The sequence below is a fragment of the Oncorhynchus kisutch genome, linkage group LG15 (genome assembly GCF_002021735.2).
Source record: "Oncorhynchus kisutch isolate 150728-3 linkage group LG15, Okis_V2, whole genome shotgun sequence".
Classification (NCBI taxonomy): Eukaryota; Metazoa; Chordata; class Actinopteri; order Salmoniformes; family Salmonidae; genus Oncorhynchus; species Oncorhynchus kisutch.
In genome coordinates this window covers 28865750-28884615 of record NC_034188.2, presented here as the reverse complement: position 1 = coordinate 28884615, position 18866 = coordinate 28865750, and the positions used below count along the sequence as shown (strand labels likewise).

At 43.1% G+C, this 18866-nt stretch overlaps 1 pseudogene; it reads left to right on the top strand.

The window, feature by feature from the left end:
- Nucleotides 1-1166: 1166 nt before the first annotated feature.
- On the top strand, nucleotides 1167-7284 carry LOC109904703 (neuronal acetylcholine receptor subunit alpha-9-II-like; annotated as a pseudogene).
- The last annotated feature ends 11582 nt before the right edge of the window (nucleotides 7285-18866 follow it).

Genomic DNA, 18866 nt, shown 5'->3' with positions numbered 1-18866 from the left:
ACAAAGTCCAGTGGGAATTATATACTTGAGGAAAGTAGAACAAACATATGCAATACAATATAGAATTGTGTGTAAGCAGGCTGCATACATATGCATGTTTATTTAAATAATTGAATTTGTATGCACTGCACTATCAGTAGCATGAAAGGACTTACTAAATGGGTTGATTCTGTCTAGACATGATTAAAACCCCACATGCTAGTGGATCGGAGCATGAACTAGATTAACACATTGTACAATGGGCTATCAGTTCTTGTTTGAGAAAAGCCACAGAGCATATTGTTTGTGTAGTCAGGCGAGAGTTATTAGGCTGAACACAACCAGATGGCAGGGTATGTAGCGTGTTGTGTCTGAGCCAGCCTTGCCAACAAGTCCATCTTTTAACACAGGAGTGAACCTGGCAGTGCTCTCCGATACCCATATTGCAGCATGCCTGCACTGGGAAGAATGCCCTTACACACAAGCTTGTATCAGTCTGTGTGTAAATAGGCCTACTGTGTCTGGGGGCTGGAGTTAGGCCTTAGTTTCCCTATTGCGACCCATGCAGACTCCCCTGCTGCACAGCGACACCTGCTATCGAGATACAGACAAAGCCAACCTCAGGTTTCCCAAGTCACAAAAGCTTGTTTTGTATCTCTCTTTGTTACCTTGATGAATATCTCACCCCTGACACACCACCAAAGTCTTCTGCCAGAGCTGAGAAAAGCTCTGGGATTTAGTGTAGGTGATACTTAGTAAAGTGAGATGTGATCTGAGTAAGTGTCAGGGTGGCAACAGCTTAGGTCCCAGCTTTAGATTTTGTGAAGAAGACAACCCTATGTTTTGGACTTGAATACCCTCATAGGAACATGTCTACTGGTTATACCACCCAGATATAATCCTGCACCATCTATTCCCTCAATGCCCCATTACCCAGGTCTCCTAAGGGCCCTCCAAGGCAACCAAAACCCACATCCAGTCTTTGTATTTGATTGGAAATTGTAGGCCTAACCATTTGATTACCCTGAGGTTAAAATCACACAAACCATTCCTATGCCCTATCCAAACCTGATATCCAAGCCCATTGATCAACAAATTGGTAGGCCTAAGCCTATTACATTGAACCTTCTGCTTCAACCAGTGTCTGCCTCGCGAGCACACCTGCCAATAGTTTGATTTACAGCTGAATACATCCTGTGTGTTGTGCCTATGGTCCGGGGGCATCTGGTTTGATTTGATTTGATCTGGTTTCCCCGGTCTCTGCCTTCTACGTGATAGCCGGGGTCCTATTCCGTATCTGAGCGGGCATGCAACCTCTGCTGCCCTAAAGCGCGAGGAGGGCTGTTATAAGCAATTTAGTTCAATTGGGGTTGAATGGACGCCATGCAAACCTGGATGGATTTAAACAAAGGAGCGGGTGTGTTGATCCAACTTCCTCCTGGTTCCTTCTGGACATTAATCCTAAACGCGGAAGATGTTTCCAATTGTGTGCTTTGCGATGTTTTTGCTCGATGGTAAGTCAGTGACATTAGCTGTACTTAGGACGTGTTTGGGAAATCCTACAATGGAGTTAAGCCCATGGAAATGGAAACGTATGTCTGTCTTATTTTAAATTATATTAACAGTTTTATTTCTGACCTAGATTGACATTGTTGCTTTTATATTTAAAACGTCCCATTGAGCTCATTTTACGCATTGGATTACGCGGGATGCGCCTTGCACTTGCGACCAAGGCGTCACATCTATCCACACCCCAGACAACTCTCGAGGCAGGACCCTTCCCCAATGTGGGCTATTCGGTCCATTGAGTGGGTAACAATGGAGGGAGGCTTGAACCAGCATTCCATGGGGCTAATACCATGCCACCCGTGCCATAAATTATTAGACCCCTTGGCAGAGGAAGTAGCCTACAGTCGGGCAAAAGTTTTGAGAATGACACAAATATTAATTTTCACAAAGTCTGCTGCCTCAGTTTGTATGACGGCAATTTGCATATACTCCAGAATGTTATGAAGAGTGATCAGATGAATTGCAATTAATTGCAAAGTCCCTCTTTGCCATGCAAATGAACTGGATCCCCCCAAAACATTTCCACTGCATTTCAGCCCTGCCACAAAAGGATCAGTTGACATCATGTCAGTAATTCTCTCATTAACACAGGTGTGAGTGTTGACGAGGACAAGGCTGGAGATCACTCTGTCATGGTGATTGAGGTCGAATAACAGACTGGAAGCTTCAAAAGGAGGGTGGTGCTTGGAATCATTGTTCTTCCTCTGTCATCCATAGTTACACGTGCCGTCATCATTGCTTTGCACAAAAAGGACTTCACAGGCAAGGATATTGCTGCCAGTAAGATTGCACCTAAATCAACCATTTATCGGATCATCAAGAACTTCAAGGAGAGAGGCTCAATTGTTGTGAAGAAGGCTTCAGGGCGCCCAAGAATGTCCAGCAAGCGCCAGGACCGTCTCCTAAAGTTGATTCAGCTGCGGGATCGGGGCACCACCTGTACAGAGCTTGCTCAGGAATGGCACCAGGCAGGTGTGAGTGCATCTGCACGCACAGTGAGGTGAAGACTTTTGGAGGATGGCCTGGTGTCAAGAAGGGCAGCAAAGAAGCCACTTCTCTCCAGGAAAAACATCAGGGACAGACTGATATTCTGCAAAAGGTACAGGGATAGGACTGCTGAGGACTGGGGTAAAGTCATTTTCTCTGATGAATCCCCTTTCCGATTGTTTGGGGCATCCGGAAAAATGCTTGTCTGGAGAAGACAAGGTGAGCCATACCATCAGTCCTATGTCATGCCAACAGTAAAGCATCCTGAGACCATTCATGTGTGGGGTTGTTTGTCAGCCAAGGGAGTGGGCTCACTCACAATTTTGCCTAACACAGCCATGAATAAAGAATGGTACCAACACATCCTCCGAGAGCAACTTCTCCCAACCATCCAGGAACAGTTTGGTGACGAACAATGCCTTTTCCAGCATGATGGAGCACCTTGCCATAAGGCAAAAGCGATAGCTAAGTGGATTAGGAAACAAAACATTGATCTTTTGGGTCCATGGCCAGGAAACTCCCCAAACCTTAATCCCATTGAGAACTTGTGGTCAATCCTCAAGAGGCAGGTGGATAAACAAAAACCCACAAATTCTGACAAACTTCAAGCATTGATTATGCAAGAATGGGCTGCCATCAGTCAGGACGTGGCCCAGAAGTTAATTGACAGCATGCCAGGGCGGATTGCAGAGGTCTTGAAAAAGAAGGGTCAACACTGCAAATATTGACTCTTAGCATCAACTTCATGTAAGTGTCAATAAAGCCTTTAACACTTATGAAATGCTTGTAATTATACTTCAGTATTCCATAGTAACATCTGACAAAAATATCTAAAGACACTGAGGCAGCAAACTTTGTGAAAATGAACTTTGTGAAAATGAATATTCGTGTCATTCTCAACTTTTGGCCACGACTGTACATACATACATACATACATACAATACATACAACAAATTGGCCTACCTTCTGTATTCTTTCACAAATAAGACTGACTTCTATTCTCCTATTGTAGTGGCCCACTCGGCCCAGGGCCAGTACGCACAGCAGCTGCTCACTGACCTGATGGAGAACTACTCGAAAGCCCTGTGGCCAGTTGAGGACACAGACAAAGCCCTGTGGCCAGTGGAGGACACAGACACAGCCCTGTGGCCAGTGGAGGACACAGACAAAGCCCTGTGGCCAGTGGAGGACACAGACAAAGCCCTGTGGCCAGTGGAGGACACAGACAAAGCCCTGTGGCCGGTGGAGGACACAGACACAGCCCTGAACGTCACCGTGCAGATCACTCTCTCCCAGATCAAAGGCATGTCTCAGAGATTACTGACTAGGTCTCAGCGACGAGTAGAGGACCACTGGTAATCTATGACCGGCTTCTCACAATGAGGCTTTGACAAAATGTATATCCCCTGATCAAATACTGTGTGTACGTATACAGAGGATAACTCTTCTGAGAGATATCGTAGAGAGAGATCATGTACTTTAGATCAGAGGAACCAGGCAGCAGCCAGCGCTGTTCTGCTCATTGCTAAGACACGTATAGTCCGTCAACTCTGTGACTCACCTGTTCTTTTACCTATGTATGCAAGGCACAAGTACTGTACATTGAACATGCTGTATTAGCTACCCAATTGGTTCCTCTGTTGATGTGTATGAGAGACTGTACAGGCCTACAGTTAGCAGCCATATACTCTTTCAGCCCAGTGGAGTGTCAACCTCCCATTTGTGTGTGTGTGTGTTACTAAGTGTACCTTGTCCAGTGCTCTCTAAAGAGAGCTGTCCTACTGCCAACTCACTCCGTGTCTCTGGGATGATATCACTTTGAAATGCAGACAGACTAAGTGTGTGTGTGTGTGTGTGTGTGTTTTGAGTTTCCCATTACTCCTTGGTTCCATGCTTTGGTCAAGCAATGTGTCAGGTTCTGGCAGTGACAACCCCCCCCCCCCCACATCTAAACTCCTCATCCACCTGATATTGACAGATAGCTGGGTCTGAATTTCACTGTATGAAAGCTATTCTGAGACTTTAGTGGGTTAATGAGAGAGACAATGACAAGAAGAATAAGACTGTTCGCTAGTATATTGTCCTTATCTGTGTATGTCCACATGTCTTGTGTGTGTGTGTGACTGCTGTGTGCATGTGTCTGCGGTATGTGGGCACCTGCATCTATGTGTGTGTGTGTGTGTGTGTGTGTTTATACAGTAGCTGTGTCTGTCTGTGTGTGTGTTTATATCTGTGTCTGTGTGTGCAGGATGAGAGGAACCAGGTATTGATAGCTGTGGATCCGTCAGATGTGGCACGATGCCTACCTGAGGTGGAACAAGGAGGACTATGATGGCCTGGAGGTCATCCGGATCCCCAGCAGTCTGGTGTGGAGGCCTGACCTCGTCCTCTATAACAAGTACACCCGTACGTGACACAGATATACTGTACAGTACAGCCTCTAAACCATAATCATTTCTACTATCTAGAAACAACCTCCCTTACCAACAATAACTGTTGGTGCATGAATTGTAATTTGAATTTGAGCTCCTTTGTGGTGGTCGTCTCCTACTTCCCCTTCCACAGCCAGGAGTGCAACCTCACATTTCTCTCCTGGACATACAACGGCAACAAGGTGTACAGGATGGGCACCCACACACCACACACACACACACACTCACCCAGACACACACACACACACACACATACTTTGTTATTTAGACTGTCTCCTGTGTCAGTATAAAAGTTAAATGGTGACAACTTGGTGAGCCTGAAAGAAAGACAGGCAGACACACCTTGTCCTACTGCTTCAGACTGCCCTAACACAGACAGGCAGACACACCCTGTCCTTGTCCTACTGCTTCAGAATGCCCTACCACAGACAGGCAGACACACCCTGTCCTACTGCTTCAGACTGCCCTACCACAGACAGGCAGACACACCTTGTCCTACTGCTTCAGAATGCCCTACCACAGACAGGCAGACACACCCTGTCCTTGTCCTACTGCTTCAGACTGCCCTACCACAGACAGGCAGACACACCCTGTCCTACTTTGTGCTTCAGACTACCCTCCCACAGACAGGCAGACCCACCCTGTCCTACTGCTTCAGACTGCCCTACCACAGACGGGCAGACACCCTGTCCTACTGCTTCAGACTGCCCTACCACAGACAGGCAGACACCCTGTCCTACTGCTTCAGACTGCCCTACCACAGACGGGCAGACACCCTGTCCTACTGCTTCAGACTGCCCTACCACAGACAGGCAGACACCCTGTCCTACTGCTTCAGACTGCCCTACCACAGACAGGCAGACACACAGTCCTGTATGTGGTGATGTCATTCTGCCATTAGCAATGCAGACAAAGTCATTGTGTGTGTGTGCATTATACATGCTCTGAAACACCACTGTTACACTCCTACTGTATTTCACCCTCTATTCCGATGTCTCTTCCCAGGTTGACATAGCCATGGGCATGGACAGTGAGGACCTGCCGGACTTCGTGGAGAACGTGAAGTGGGAATGCCACGGCATGCCGGCCACCAAGATCGTCATCATGTACGGCTGTTTCTCCGATCCCTATCCTGATATCACCTACACCGTCCTGCTACAACGCCGCTCCTCCTTCTACATCTTTAACCTTCTGCCCCACTTCCTCATCTCCTTCCTGGCCCCGCTGGGCTTCTACCTGCCAGCTGACTCTGGGGAGAAGGTGTCCCTGGCCTTGACCGTGTTCCAGCTCATGGTGGCCGAGAGAATGCCGTCGTCTGATTATGTACCCCTTATTGGTGAGTGCAGACACACACACACACACACAGAATCCATGTATTTACATGAAGTTGTTTTCCTCTCTTCTGTCTGTCACACAGGAAAGTAGTACGTCGCTACCATGACAATGATCACAGCCTCCACAGCTCTCACCGTCTTCATCATGAACATCCATTTCTGTTGTGCCGACGCCAAACCCGTCCCCCATTGGGCCAAAGTCCTCATCATCAACTACATGTCCAAGATCATCTTGGTCTACTAGGTGAGAGAGAGAACTGTGTCCCTGCCACCTCTTCCCCCTCCTCTTCCTCCTCACACTATGGACTGGACAACTTCCACCACACCATCTTCAGCCCCACCACCAGGCCAATGGGAAACTGGGAGGCCACAGCGGGCGAGAGAACCAGTACCGCCACAAACACTCCGGATCCCAAACCCCTGGACCTCAACGTCACCCCAAGCCTTGACCCCCAACATCACATCACCAGAGATTAGAAGACCCAGCTCCAAGTACGAAGGTTTTGAGTCCAACGGGAACCTCTCCCTGGGGGATCGCTGTAAGGAGGCGCTTCCATGCTGTCCAGAGGTTGAAAAGGCAACCGTGGTCGCTGCTGTGGTGGCCTCAGTAACCTTTGACCCCTGTGTGTTCTGTAGTCATGGCATCAGCTTACCCGGGGTGGACTCCAAGCTGGTGCGGAACGTGGAGTACATCGCCATCTGCTTCTGGTGGCAGAGGGCCTCTTGCGCCACCAGGCAGAGTGGAAGAAGGTTGCCAGGGTGATGGATAGGTTATTTTATGTGGATCTTCTTCATCATGGTCTTCCTCATGAGCATTCTGATTATCGGCAAGGCGCCATGACAACAATGGAAGAAAGACTATTGGACTGTTATATAACATTACTGAAGTCAAATCATTTCACTCTTGCTTGTCATCTCCTTACAGACAGACAAAGACATTTGAAATTAAAAACATAAAATGTATTAAATTGCTTCAAATGTAACTGCAAGTGTAAAATGTGTGCAAATGAACAGTACACACACCAATCACTGTTGTCTCTGAACTCCATTCACCCTTCCTATCCTCATCTTTCCACTAAATAGAACCAGAGGAACCATCACGTCTTATTCATCAGTCTGAAATCAGACTCCAGGGGTGTCCGTGACAAAGGCCTCGCTCTGGATCCACAGGCCTGGAATCATTTTTCTCTTCAAAATCATTTATTTAATGACTGCTTTGTTTCCAAACAGGCGCTTGTGTAGATCTAAGATAATATGGACCATAAATTATGCAACACAATGAGTTTACCCCCTCCAGTCACCCATACCATGAGCTTGGTAACGTTCAGGTGTGCGTGGCAGGTCGTGATTGTAGTAGGGTCGTGTACGCCTGACACTACTCACCTCATGGAAGTAGTCAACCACTCAAAGGACAAAGTGTATGACCAGTGAGCCCCCTGTATGCCTCAGTTTAAAAACAGTTGATCCCCATTTGTCCCTATGGAGCCTATTGTCACTACTACCCTGTATATCCAGCAGAGGGCAGACATCTCTCATCTCTCTCCACCTGAACCGGGCACAGATGGATGCCACAGACCCATGACAATTAAGGGACACTCACTCAATTAGGGGACACATCAGATGTCTTTACAACAATTTACATTTTTTGTGTGGTTTACACACAAAAAAAACAAATGTTGATTGGTCATATATCCCTTTATCTGACTTTCTATAATGTATTGAGTCAATACAGAGGGGAGGATCTTAGGATGCAGCAGCACAATTCTGATCTTTTTTTCCACTAATTGGTCTTTTGACCAGTCACATCAGATCTTTTCACACCAGCTGTTTTTCAGAGCTGATCTGATTGGTCAAAAGACCAATTAGTGAAAAAAAGATCAGAATTGGGCTGTCTGTATAAACGCTGCCATGGTTACTTGTTTCATAACCAACCAGTGTTAAAGAGATGAGGCGTTTGGGTAACAAATAGTACATTGTCTTTACTGATACATAACTGGTGAAACTCCTCTGACATGTTAATACCAGATTCCTCCTCAGGAAGGAGTTCAGCCTGAGCAGTCATCATCCTCTTCAGGGAAGTGAATGTCATGCTGAGGTATGATGTGTCTGGGAGTGAAATCTCTCACATTTGCACACTGGGGAAGCCTGTCTCTGGTCTTATTAGTGCACGGTGAGCTGCCTGCAGGAGCCCGAAGCACGCTATAATCACCCCAGGAGTCACAGAGTAGTGGGAAACATGTAATTTGCACAGACAAGAGAGAGGCTGGGGTGAGACTGCTGTGGAAAATTGCCAGGGTCTTTTTATTTCACGGGAGGGCGGCTGGGGGAGTCTATCATCACCTGTCTGCAGGAGGGGAGGATTGTTATGATATGGACAGAGAAATAGCTCCAAGTTGACTTTATACAGTGAAGACAGTGGTACAGTGATTTTCAAATGCAAGTTGACTTTGTGAAGGTAGAAGAGGAGACTCGAGGATCCGGTCGAAGTAACAGTTCTAATACAAGCAATCACATCATAATGCTAAAAAAAAGTTGTTTCTTCAGTCTCCATGTTATATACACTTCATTATAACGTCAAGATTGTTTATTGTCTTTCTGTTATAAAACATAGGTATATTGTTGTAATGTCTGGTTTCTGGTAACTGTCGTGTCTATGACGTTAGCTGATAGGGAGTGGATACCCAGCAAAGCAAATTCTACTACTTTCACTTCTGTGCCATGATGTTCTGGTACAGAGAGTGGGGTTGAATTGAGTTACTGAGACCTGTGAGTACTCTGTGTCCTATGTGATCTGATGTGCTGATACAGAGAGTGGGGTTGAATTGAGTTACTGAGACCTGTGAGTACACTGTGTCCTATGTGATCTGATGTGCTGGTACAGAGAGTGGGGTTGAATTGAGTTACTGAGACCTGTGAGTACTCTGTGTCCTATGTGATCTGATGTGCTGGTACAGAGAGTGGGGTTGAATTGAGTTACTGAGACCTGTGAGTACACTGTGTCCTATGTGATCTGATGTGCTGATACAGAGAGTGGGGTTGAATTTAGTTACTGAGACCTGTGAGTACACTGTGTCCTATGTGATCTGATGTGCTGGTACAGAGAGTGGGGTTGAATTGAGTTACTGAGACCTGTGAGTACTCTGTGTCCTATGTGATCTGATGTGCTGGTACAGAGAGTGGGGTTGAATTGAGTTACTGAGACCTGTGAGTACACTGTGTCCTATGTGATCTGATGTGCTGGTACAGAGAGTGGGGTTGAATTGAGTTACTGAGACCTGTGAGTACACTGTGTCCTATGTGATCTGATGTGCTGGGTGATGAAAAAGTTATGTTTAAGCAATTAAGCAAGTTACTCCTGTTATGATTGAAAGCAACCATATGTAAGATTATGAGGTTGAGGGGCAAGTTCAGGGCCGGGCAAGCGACATTAGTGGCCGCTTAAGGCCCAATGGCTGCTAAGAGGCCCCTAGACCATTAAAGAATACACACATTACATTTTAAGTCAGGGTCCCAACTTACTTATGGGAGTGAGAATAGTAGAATATAGAAGGTGCAATTTCAAAATGTTTGATCGCTGTAATGTTTGCAGCAAGTTTCTAGTCCTCTGTTTTATGAAAACAGCTAATATAACATTTTACAAACTGAGTGGTTCGAGCCCTGAATGCTGATTGGCTGACATGCCCTTAGCCGTGGCATATTGGCCATATGTCACAAACCCCTGAGGTGCCTTATTGCTTAAGTATATCATTCGGCTCACATCCATGACTATTAACATTTACATATCCATTTTACATGTTTAAAGATGCCATATTGCAATTACTGATCATAACATCTTCAGAAATCAATGAATTAGACAGCTATTTGGGGTCATTCTTAATTCTGTGAATAATTTATCATCTTTAGATATATATGGCTCATTTGGTTATGTATTCTACATCACTATGAACATTTACAAGATATTATTGGGCGTACTACAATTATTTCATACCGGTATGGTCATACGAAATTGATCCAATAAGACCCCATTGAGTTGTTTGGCGGCCATATTGGAAAAAGGCTTCTGTGAGGTTAATGTGTGAATCCTATGATGGCCCTGTATCTACACATCTTTCCTGTTCTAGCTGTGTGTGAAATTTGGTTCCAAAAGGTACAATCCAAAAACATAGCTCCACCCCTTTAGGGAGTTCTATTGCTACCCACTGGGCACAGACGTCAATTCAACATCTGTTCAACGTCATTTCATTGAAATGACGTGGAAACAATGTTATTTAACCAGTGTGTGTCCAGTGGGTAAGCGTCCAACATTCTAATGTCAATGGCACAATATGGGCGATTTATAAACAATAGTTATAACTGATGCTTTCTAAGTTGATTATATCACATATAAAAGCTAATTTCATGACCTTTCAGAACCATTTGGCAAACAAAGTTTAAAATGTATCAGGGTTTCCTTTTTTAAAGCCATTTCTACAGGTAATTCTGATATGTACCCTTGAGGTCAAAGGTCTGTTGACCTGAACATTCCGAAAATGTGTATGACGTACAGCTGTGAATCTTAGCTTTCCAATGATATATGATTAAAGGGGATATGTGAGCAGTAACTTGTTGTATACTGACATTGTTTGCCACAAGGTAAAATCCCTATGGGAAAAGTAATGGGATGGAAGGATGAAAGAAAGCGTGCTAACACAGAATGCTACCATTGCTGCACTGCTATCACACATTTTCCAACTATAGGGATATAGCCATATAAAAACTCATTATGAGACGTCACCCTAAGTGACGATTAGCTCTAAACCTTAAAGCTGAAATATGTAACTTTTTGGGTGATCCGACCAAATTTACAAATTGTGATTGAAAGCAAGTCTAAGAAGCAGTAGATCTCCTCTGTGCGCTATTTCTATGCTTCACATTCTTAACATTAGTTTTTGTATCTTTTACTTTAGGTTTTGTACACCAGCTTCAAACAATATTGTTTGCTTATGGAAAATATATTTCACAGCGGTTTTGATGGTGCAATGATTCTCGACACTATACCTGCTTATTTTGCCACATAAACTGAAATTAGGCAAACTATTAGAATTTTAGCAACCTGGAAATTCTGGAGCGATTTCTGCATAGAGCATCTTTAAAGCTAGCCTACAATTCAGAAAACAACAAAAGGGAGTCCCTTCCACTTGTTTTGATATACAGCTGAGGGATGGGCTTAGGAAACGTTACCCCCATCAAATTCAAAGATAGGGCTTGACATGCAAGGACCGATAGTCCATAACATCCACAAGATAGTTGAACGATATCTTGAAGCTAGATACATTTTATTCTTCAAAAATGTCAGAATAATAGTAGAGAGAATGATTTATTTCAGGTTTTATTTCTTTCATCACATTCCCAGTGGGACAGAAGTTTACATACACTCAATTAGTATTTGGTAGCATTGCCTTTAAATTGTTTAACTTGGGTCAAACGTTTCGGGTAGCCTTCCACAAAAATGTTGTCCCATTCCTCCTGACAGAGCTGGTGCAACTGAGTCAGGTTTGTAGGCCTCCTTGCTCGCACACGCTTTTTCAGTTCTGTCCACACATTTTATATAGGATTGAGATCAGGGCTTTGTGATAGCCCTCCAATACCTTGACTTTGTTGTCCTTAAGCCATTTGCCACAACTTTGGAAGTATGCTTGGGGTCATTGTCCATTTGGAAGAACCATTTGCGACCAAGCTTTAACTTCCTGACTGATGTTTTGAGATGTTGGTTCAATATATCCACATAACTTTCCCGCCTCATGATGCCATCTATTTTGTGAAGTGCACCAGTCCCTCCTGCAGCAAAGCACCCCCACAACATGATGTTGCCCCTCCGTGCTTCACAGTTGGGATGGTGTTCTTTGGCACAGTCAACTTAGTGTATGTAAACTTCTGACCCACTGGAATTGTGATACAGTGAATTATAAGTGAAATAATCTGTCTGTAAACAATTGTTGAAAAAATGACTTGTGTCATGCACAAAGTAGATGTCCTAACCGACTTGCCAAAACTTTAGTTTGCTAACAAGAAATGTGTGGAGTGTTTGAAAAATGAGTTTTAAGACTTCAACCTAAGTGTATGTAAACTTCCGACTTCAACTGTATATTGTTTTATGATGATACCATCTATCTTTTCATATTTGTGCAAATCTTTCTAAAAGAGAAAATGGATACAATACAATGCATATCAATCAACAGAGGTAAGAATATGTAGGCTATTAGAATATGTTGAAGGCTGGCTGTATTGGTGCAGATGACTGAACCGCTCACTTTTGTGTCTATCTGCAGATATACAGACAAGGAGGCATATACAGGTATGTCATTTGGTATTGGTATGTTTTACAGCTCACATTTACCATTCTCTTCCCTTACCTCGTCTATGAATATCCCATAGGCCTCTACATTATGGACATGGTATGTGTATGAAAACCATTATCAAAACAGTTTTTTCATTCACATTCACCACAAAAAACAAGGTTTGAATACTGTCGTGTGCATATTTTGTTAATCATCTGTATAATGACTTTTTGATTCACAGACTTCACCCTCCCTACACCATGCACTGCAAAATCACCCTGTCTATGGATACGGAGAACATAAACATCATAAAACTTCTTCAGGATCAGTGGGTCCCCTCGGGACGGTTGAGCTAACGTAGGCTAATGCGATTAGCATGAGGTTGTAAGTAACAAGAACATTTCCCAGGGTATATCCTCTGACGTGTTGATGAACCTCTTAAGGATCAAGACTCTTTTTTTCAATTTTCTCCTAAAATGACAAATCTAACTGCCTGTAGCTCAGGCCCTGAAGCAAGGATATGCATATTCTTGGTACCATTTGAATGGAAACACTTTGAAGTTTGTGGAAATGTGAAAGGAATGTTGTAGAATATAACACATTGGAGCTGGTAAAATATAACACAAAGAAAAAAAAATGTTTTTATTTATTTAGTACCGTCTTTGAAATGCAAGAGAAAGGCCATAATGTATTATTCCAGCCCAGGTGCAATTTAGATTGTTGCCACTAGATGGCAGTAGTGCATGTGCAACGTTTTAGACTGATCCAATGAACCATTGTATTTCTGTTCAAAATGTTGTATCTAGACTGCCCAAATGTGCCTGATTTGTTTATTAATAACTTTTCATGTTCAAAACTGGGCACTCTCCTCAAACAATAGCATGGTATTCTTTCCCTGTAATAGCTACTGTAAATTGGACAGTGCAGTTAGATTAACAAGAATTTACGCTTTCTGCCAATATCAGATATGTCAATGGACTTGGGGCTCTCCTGGGAGTTTAACTCATATTAGATTTCTCTTAAATTCTGCTTTGCACTAAAATCATAATAAACACTGACAACTAAAATATTATTTTATTGTTACGCATATCATTATTTATAATAATAATAGGGGAGGGGTATAGTTAAAAAATGTACCCCAAACGGTTCTTCAAAAGGTTCTTTGAGGATCCATTAAAAAGAGGTTTAAAGGGTAATTAAAAGAACTTGTAGAGGTTCCCCCACAGTTTCAATTTGAAGAACGCCTAAAGGATACTCCAGTAACCTTTACTTTTTAGAGGGTACATGTAGTTCAACTAGTAAAATAACTACATTCTGCAGTTCAACTAGTAAAATAATTACATTCTGCAGTTCAACTAGTAAAATAATTACATTCTGTAGTTCAAATAGTAAAATAATTACATTCTGCAGTTCAACTAGTAAAATAATTACATTCTGCAGTTCAACTAGTAAAATAACTACATTCTGCAGTTCAACTAGTAAAATAACTACATTCTGCAGTTCAACTAGTAAAATAACTACATTCTGCAGTTCAACTAGTAAAATAACTACATTCTGCAGTTCAACTAGTAAAATAATTACATTCTGTAGTTCAACTAGTAAAATAACTACATTCTGCAGTTCAACTAGTAAAATAATTACATTCTGCAGTTCAACTAGTAAAATAACTACATTCTGCAGTTCAAATAGTAAAATAATTACATTCTGCAGTTCAACTAGTAAAATAACTACATTCTGCAGTTCAACTAGTAAAAGAACTACATTCTGCAGTAGCTTGGTGGTAGTTGAACTAAATCTAGGTAGTGTTTTCAGTAGTTAATTACTTTTTGCCATGTAGCAGTTTAGCTACTTACTGAACCTGCCTAATTCTCACTTGAAACATTGTTTTTGTGTTTAATAGGTTAAATGACACATTCTTTTAACATATGACTCAAAACTGATCTGTTCTTGTAATTTGTAGTCTATGACATTTCGGATTTACGGAAATTCTTCACAAAGTGAATTTGGCTGTAGTGAACTAGTTTTTAAAAGTAACTTTAGTTCAGTCAATTGTATTTTCCTTAAGGCAGCTTTAGTGTAGCTTAGCTTATTCCAGTGTGAAGTGAAGTAGTTGGTCGGTTGGTAAACTATATTTTCAGAATAGATTCCCAAAACTGGTTATTTGCTCTATCATTTCCCTGTGAAAAAAGAAGAAATACAAGCCAGTAAATGAGACTGCAGCAGGAGGCCAGCAACTGAGTGTAGAACAGCTTAACACATTCAAGTTGTGTTAGTGTTACTGAAATTGTGATGTTCTGTGGTAGGCCTATTTCCTCTGAGGACGTGGCGGGTATAAAGCTTGGGATTCCAGTATTTAGCATGTACAGTGCATTATTCAGAAAGTATTCAGGCCCCTTCCCTTTTTCAACATTTTCCAGAATTCAGGCCCCTTCCCTTTTTCCACAGCCTTATTCTAAAAATGAGAAACAAGATTCTCTAGTCTGATGAAACCAAGATTGAACTATTTGAATAGTTCTGAATGCCAAGCGTCACGCCTGGCACCATACCTATGGGGTGGTGGTGGCAGCCTCATGCTGTGGGGATGTTTTTCAGCGGCAGGGACTGGGAGACTAGTCAGGATCGAGGGAAAGATGAATGGAACATAAATTTGCAAAAATGTCTAAGAACCTGCTTTTGCTATGTCATTATGGGATATTGTGTGTAGATTGACAAGAAAAAAATGTATTGAATCCATTTTAGAATAAAGCTGTAATGTAACAAAATGTGGAAAAAGTCAAGGGGTCTGAATACTTTCCGAATGTACTGTAGTTACCATGCTGATGGGAGCTTGGTGCTCCAAGGTGTTCCACAATAATATCACAGATAGAACAATGAAATTTAGTTATACAAATCTTTGATATTATTGCTGTTTGAGGAAGTTTCCTGCTAACTTGTTAGCTAGCAACTTAATAAGTAGATTTATTCTGTTAGCTTTTGGGGGTCAAATGACCATGTTTCTTTACCGCTGTTTTGATTAAGTTACAAAACAAAATGGAGTCTCCACATCTCGAAAAGAAGGAAGCCAGATTGAGCCGGTGCTTATGCTCGGTATCACTTTGTGGTCAAGTAACTTAGCCTAAACATCCGCTTGTACATCATGAAAGACAATGCTTTGTGCTGGTGACTTACTGGATATCGGAGAGAGAACTTCTGGAGATGTCTCCCTCCCCTCTGAAGGTAAATACCGTGACCTGTATATTTAAGCAATAAGGCCCGGGCGGTTGTGGTATACGGCCAATATACCACGGCTAAGGACTGTTCATATGCACGATGCAATGTGGAGTGCCTGGACACAGCCCTTAGCTGTGGTATATTGGCAGTATACCACAAACCCCTGAAGTGCCTTATTGGTTACCAATGTAATTAGAGCAATAAAAATACATTTTTGTCATACCCGTGGTATACGGTCTGATTTACCACTGCTGTCAGCCAATCAGAACCACCCAGTTTATAATATGAGATCCGTTGTTATTTTGTAACGTTAATTCAACTGTAACAATTTACAGCACCAACTGTAACTTTAGCCTTTTTTGTTTTGTTATGATTGTAATGGCTCCTGAGTGGCGCAGCAGTCTAAGGTGCTGCATCTAAGTGCAAGAGGTGTCACTACAGTCCCTGGTTCGAATCCATGCTGTATCCCATCCGGCTGTGATTAGGAGTCCCATAGGGTGGTGTACAATTGACCCAGCATCGTCTGGGTTTGGCCGGGGTGTAAATAAGAATTCGTTCTTAACTGACTTGCCTAGTTAATAAAAAATAATGGGCTGAATGTCAGGTGTTCCATTTCAACTGCATTTAAATTGGTTATTTTGATACACTCATATTTATCCAGTAGCTAAATGCAACCTTTTCAATTGAATAACGTTTCTAGTCTATGCTATTTTATTATGACAATGTAGAAAACGTGTTTTTAGTGTGAAGAGAATTGTATGGGGTGCTTTTTGAGAAGGCTACATGCGTGGTAAGGCTCATCTGAGCCCTACCACACTTTGCATCAAGCTAGTATTTCAGTCACATAATACCTTGAACCCTAAACTCACAACTACAGCATTTGTTGACCCCTGTGTTTTTGTCCTTTCAGGACCTGAGTGGTGGGACAGGGGTCTTCTCAAAGTGATGGTGAAACACAGCTCACTCCCAACTATCTAGCCTCAAAGACCTGAGCAGGAGGAGACTCCTGAGTTGCCTCCAGAAACCCCCACCCCTGACAAGGGCCACCTGAGCTTCCCTGATCCCATCAGTCATCTTCAGGGTTTCCCGTACCTGAGCTTCCCTGATCCCATCAGTCATCTTCAGGGCTTCCCTGATCCTATCAGTCATCTTCAGGGCTTCCCCTACCTGGGCTTCCCTGATCCCATCAGTCATCTTCAGGGTTTCCCCTACCTGGGCTTCCCTGATCTTACCAGTCATCTTCAGGGTTTCCCCTACCTGGGCTTCCCTGATCCCATCAGTCATCTTCAGGGTTCCCCCTACCTGATCCCATCAGTCATCTTCAGGGTTTCCCCTACCTGAGCTTCCCCAATCCCATCAGTCATCTTCAGGGTTTCCCCTACCTGAGGCATCCCTGATCCCATCAGTCATCTTCAGGGTTTCCCCTACCTGAGCTTCCCTGATCCTATCAGTCATCTTCAGGGTTTCCCCTACCTGATCCCATCAGTCATCTTCAGGGTTTCCCCTACCTGAGGCATCCCAACAGAGTATGTATGCGCTGGCCTTTAACAGTTGAGAGGGCTATAGGTAGGACAATACTTTGAAAGGTTTTCCATAGTTCTTCCTTCGGCTCATACATATATTTAAGTCATTTAGAAGATGCTTTTATCCAGAGCGATTTACAGCTGAGTGCATACATTTCATATTTATTTGTCATACTGGTTCCCCGTGGGAATCAAACCCACAACCCTGGTGTTGCAAGCACCATGCTCTACCAACTGAGCCACAAGCTTGCTCATATTATGTCCTCACATAGTGATGTCCCACGGTGAACTGAACACTGCTGGGAGGAGGTTAACTTGAGTTACTTTTGCAGAAGGAAACCAACAAAGGCAATTCAGAAACCCCCATCCATTTTCATTCATTCCAGGTCCTCTAAATTGCAATTTAAACCTATTTGATTCTAAGCAAACAAACAGCTATTTGAAAATGAGAATGAATAGCCTAAGGGACAATAATTGACAGGTGGAATTTAATCCTGATAGATTGATGGAAGGAAAAGTGCAAGAGAAAAACCCATTAAATGGCCATGGGGAATTCAGTGTGTGCTACAAATCAATTGGTCCAATAATCTGTTATCTGTGAAACCAGGGATCGGGGGCAGGTCCACGGCAGCCAAACTCACGGGGCGCGTAATCACTATGTCAGTAAGGGAGGGGAGGTTAGAGGACTGTCAGTGCAGGCCAAGAGATGGATTCGATTTCTCTCGCTCTCCCTGTGCGAGAGGGGCATGTGGTATCTTCGTAGTTAGGAAGGGATTTCTCTCGCTCTCCCAGTGTGCGAGGGGCGTGTGGTATCTTTGTAATCAGGAAGGGTTTTTTCTCCCTTCTATGCTATCTGTCCACTGCACCTAGGTTTTCCTAGCTTGTTGTGGTCCTGGCATACATTTCCCACATTTAGGCCTATGAGACTAACTCAGTGTTGCATCTCCTCAAGCTCCATCGCTCCCCTCCTGTAACTGTAAACGTGTTTGTAAGAGCAGAAGTTCAAAGGTCATACAACAGAATAGGTTGTGTATAGTGTTGGATAGAAGGACTCAGAGATCCTATCTTAACTTTATATTTAGTATAGCACATATCTTTATTAATTACTCTGGCCAGGAGACCTTATTTCCAGAGTAAAAAAGATACATTGATTTTTTTTCCCCCATTGCAATCCAATTTTAGTTTAGCGCTCATTGCAGTGACAGATTATAACTTCTCTTATCAGTTCCACCTCATTCTGATTCTCCACATCTTACCTACCTATTTATCCCTGGAATGAGTAAATTTAGAGAACACCAGTTAGTGGGATAATGTCCGGGAGATAAAAATGTAGAGAAAATGAAGGGGAGATTGACTAGCAGAGACTGACGTTAGGTAACATAGTAGAATAAGCAGCAGATACCTGCATGTGTCACGTTGTTCTCCTCCTTAATTGTAGTCATTTACATTTGGACTGTGGCTCACTGCTAATAATGGGATGTAACTATAGTGTGTGAGGCTGAATTCATTTGCAAA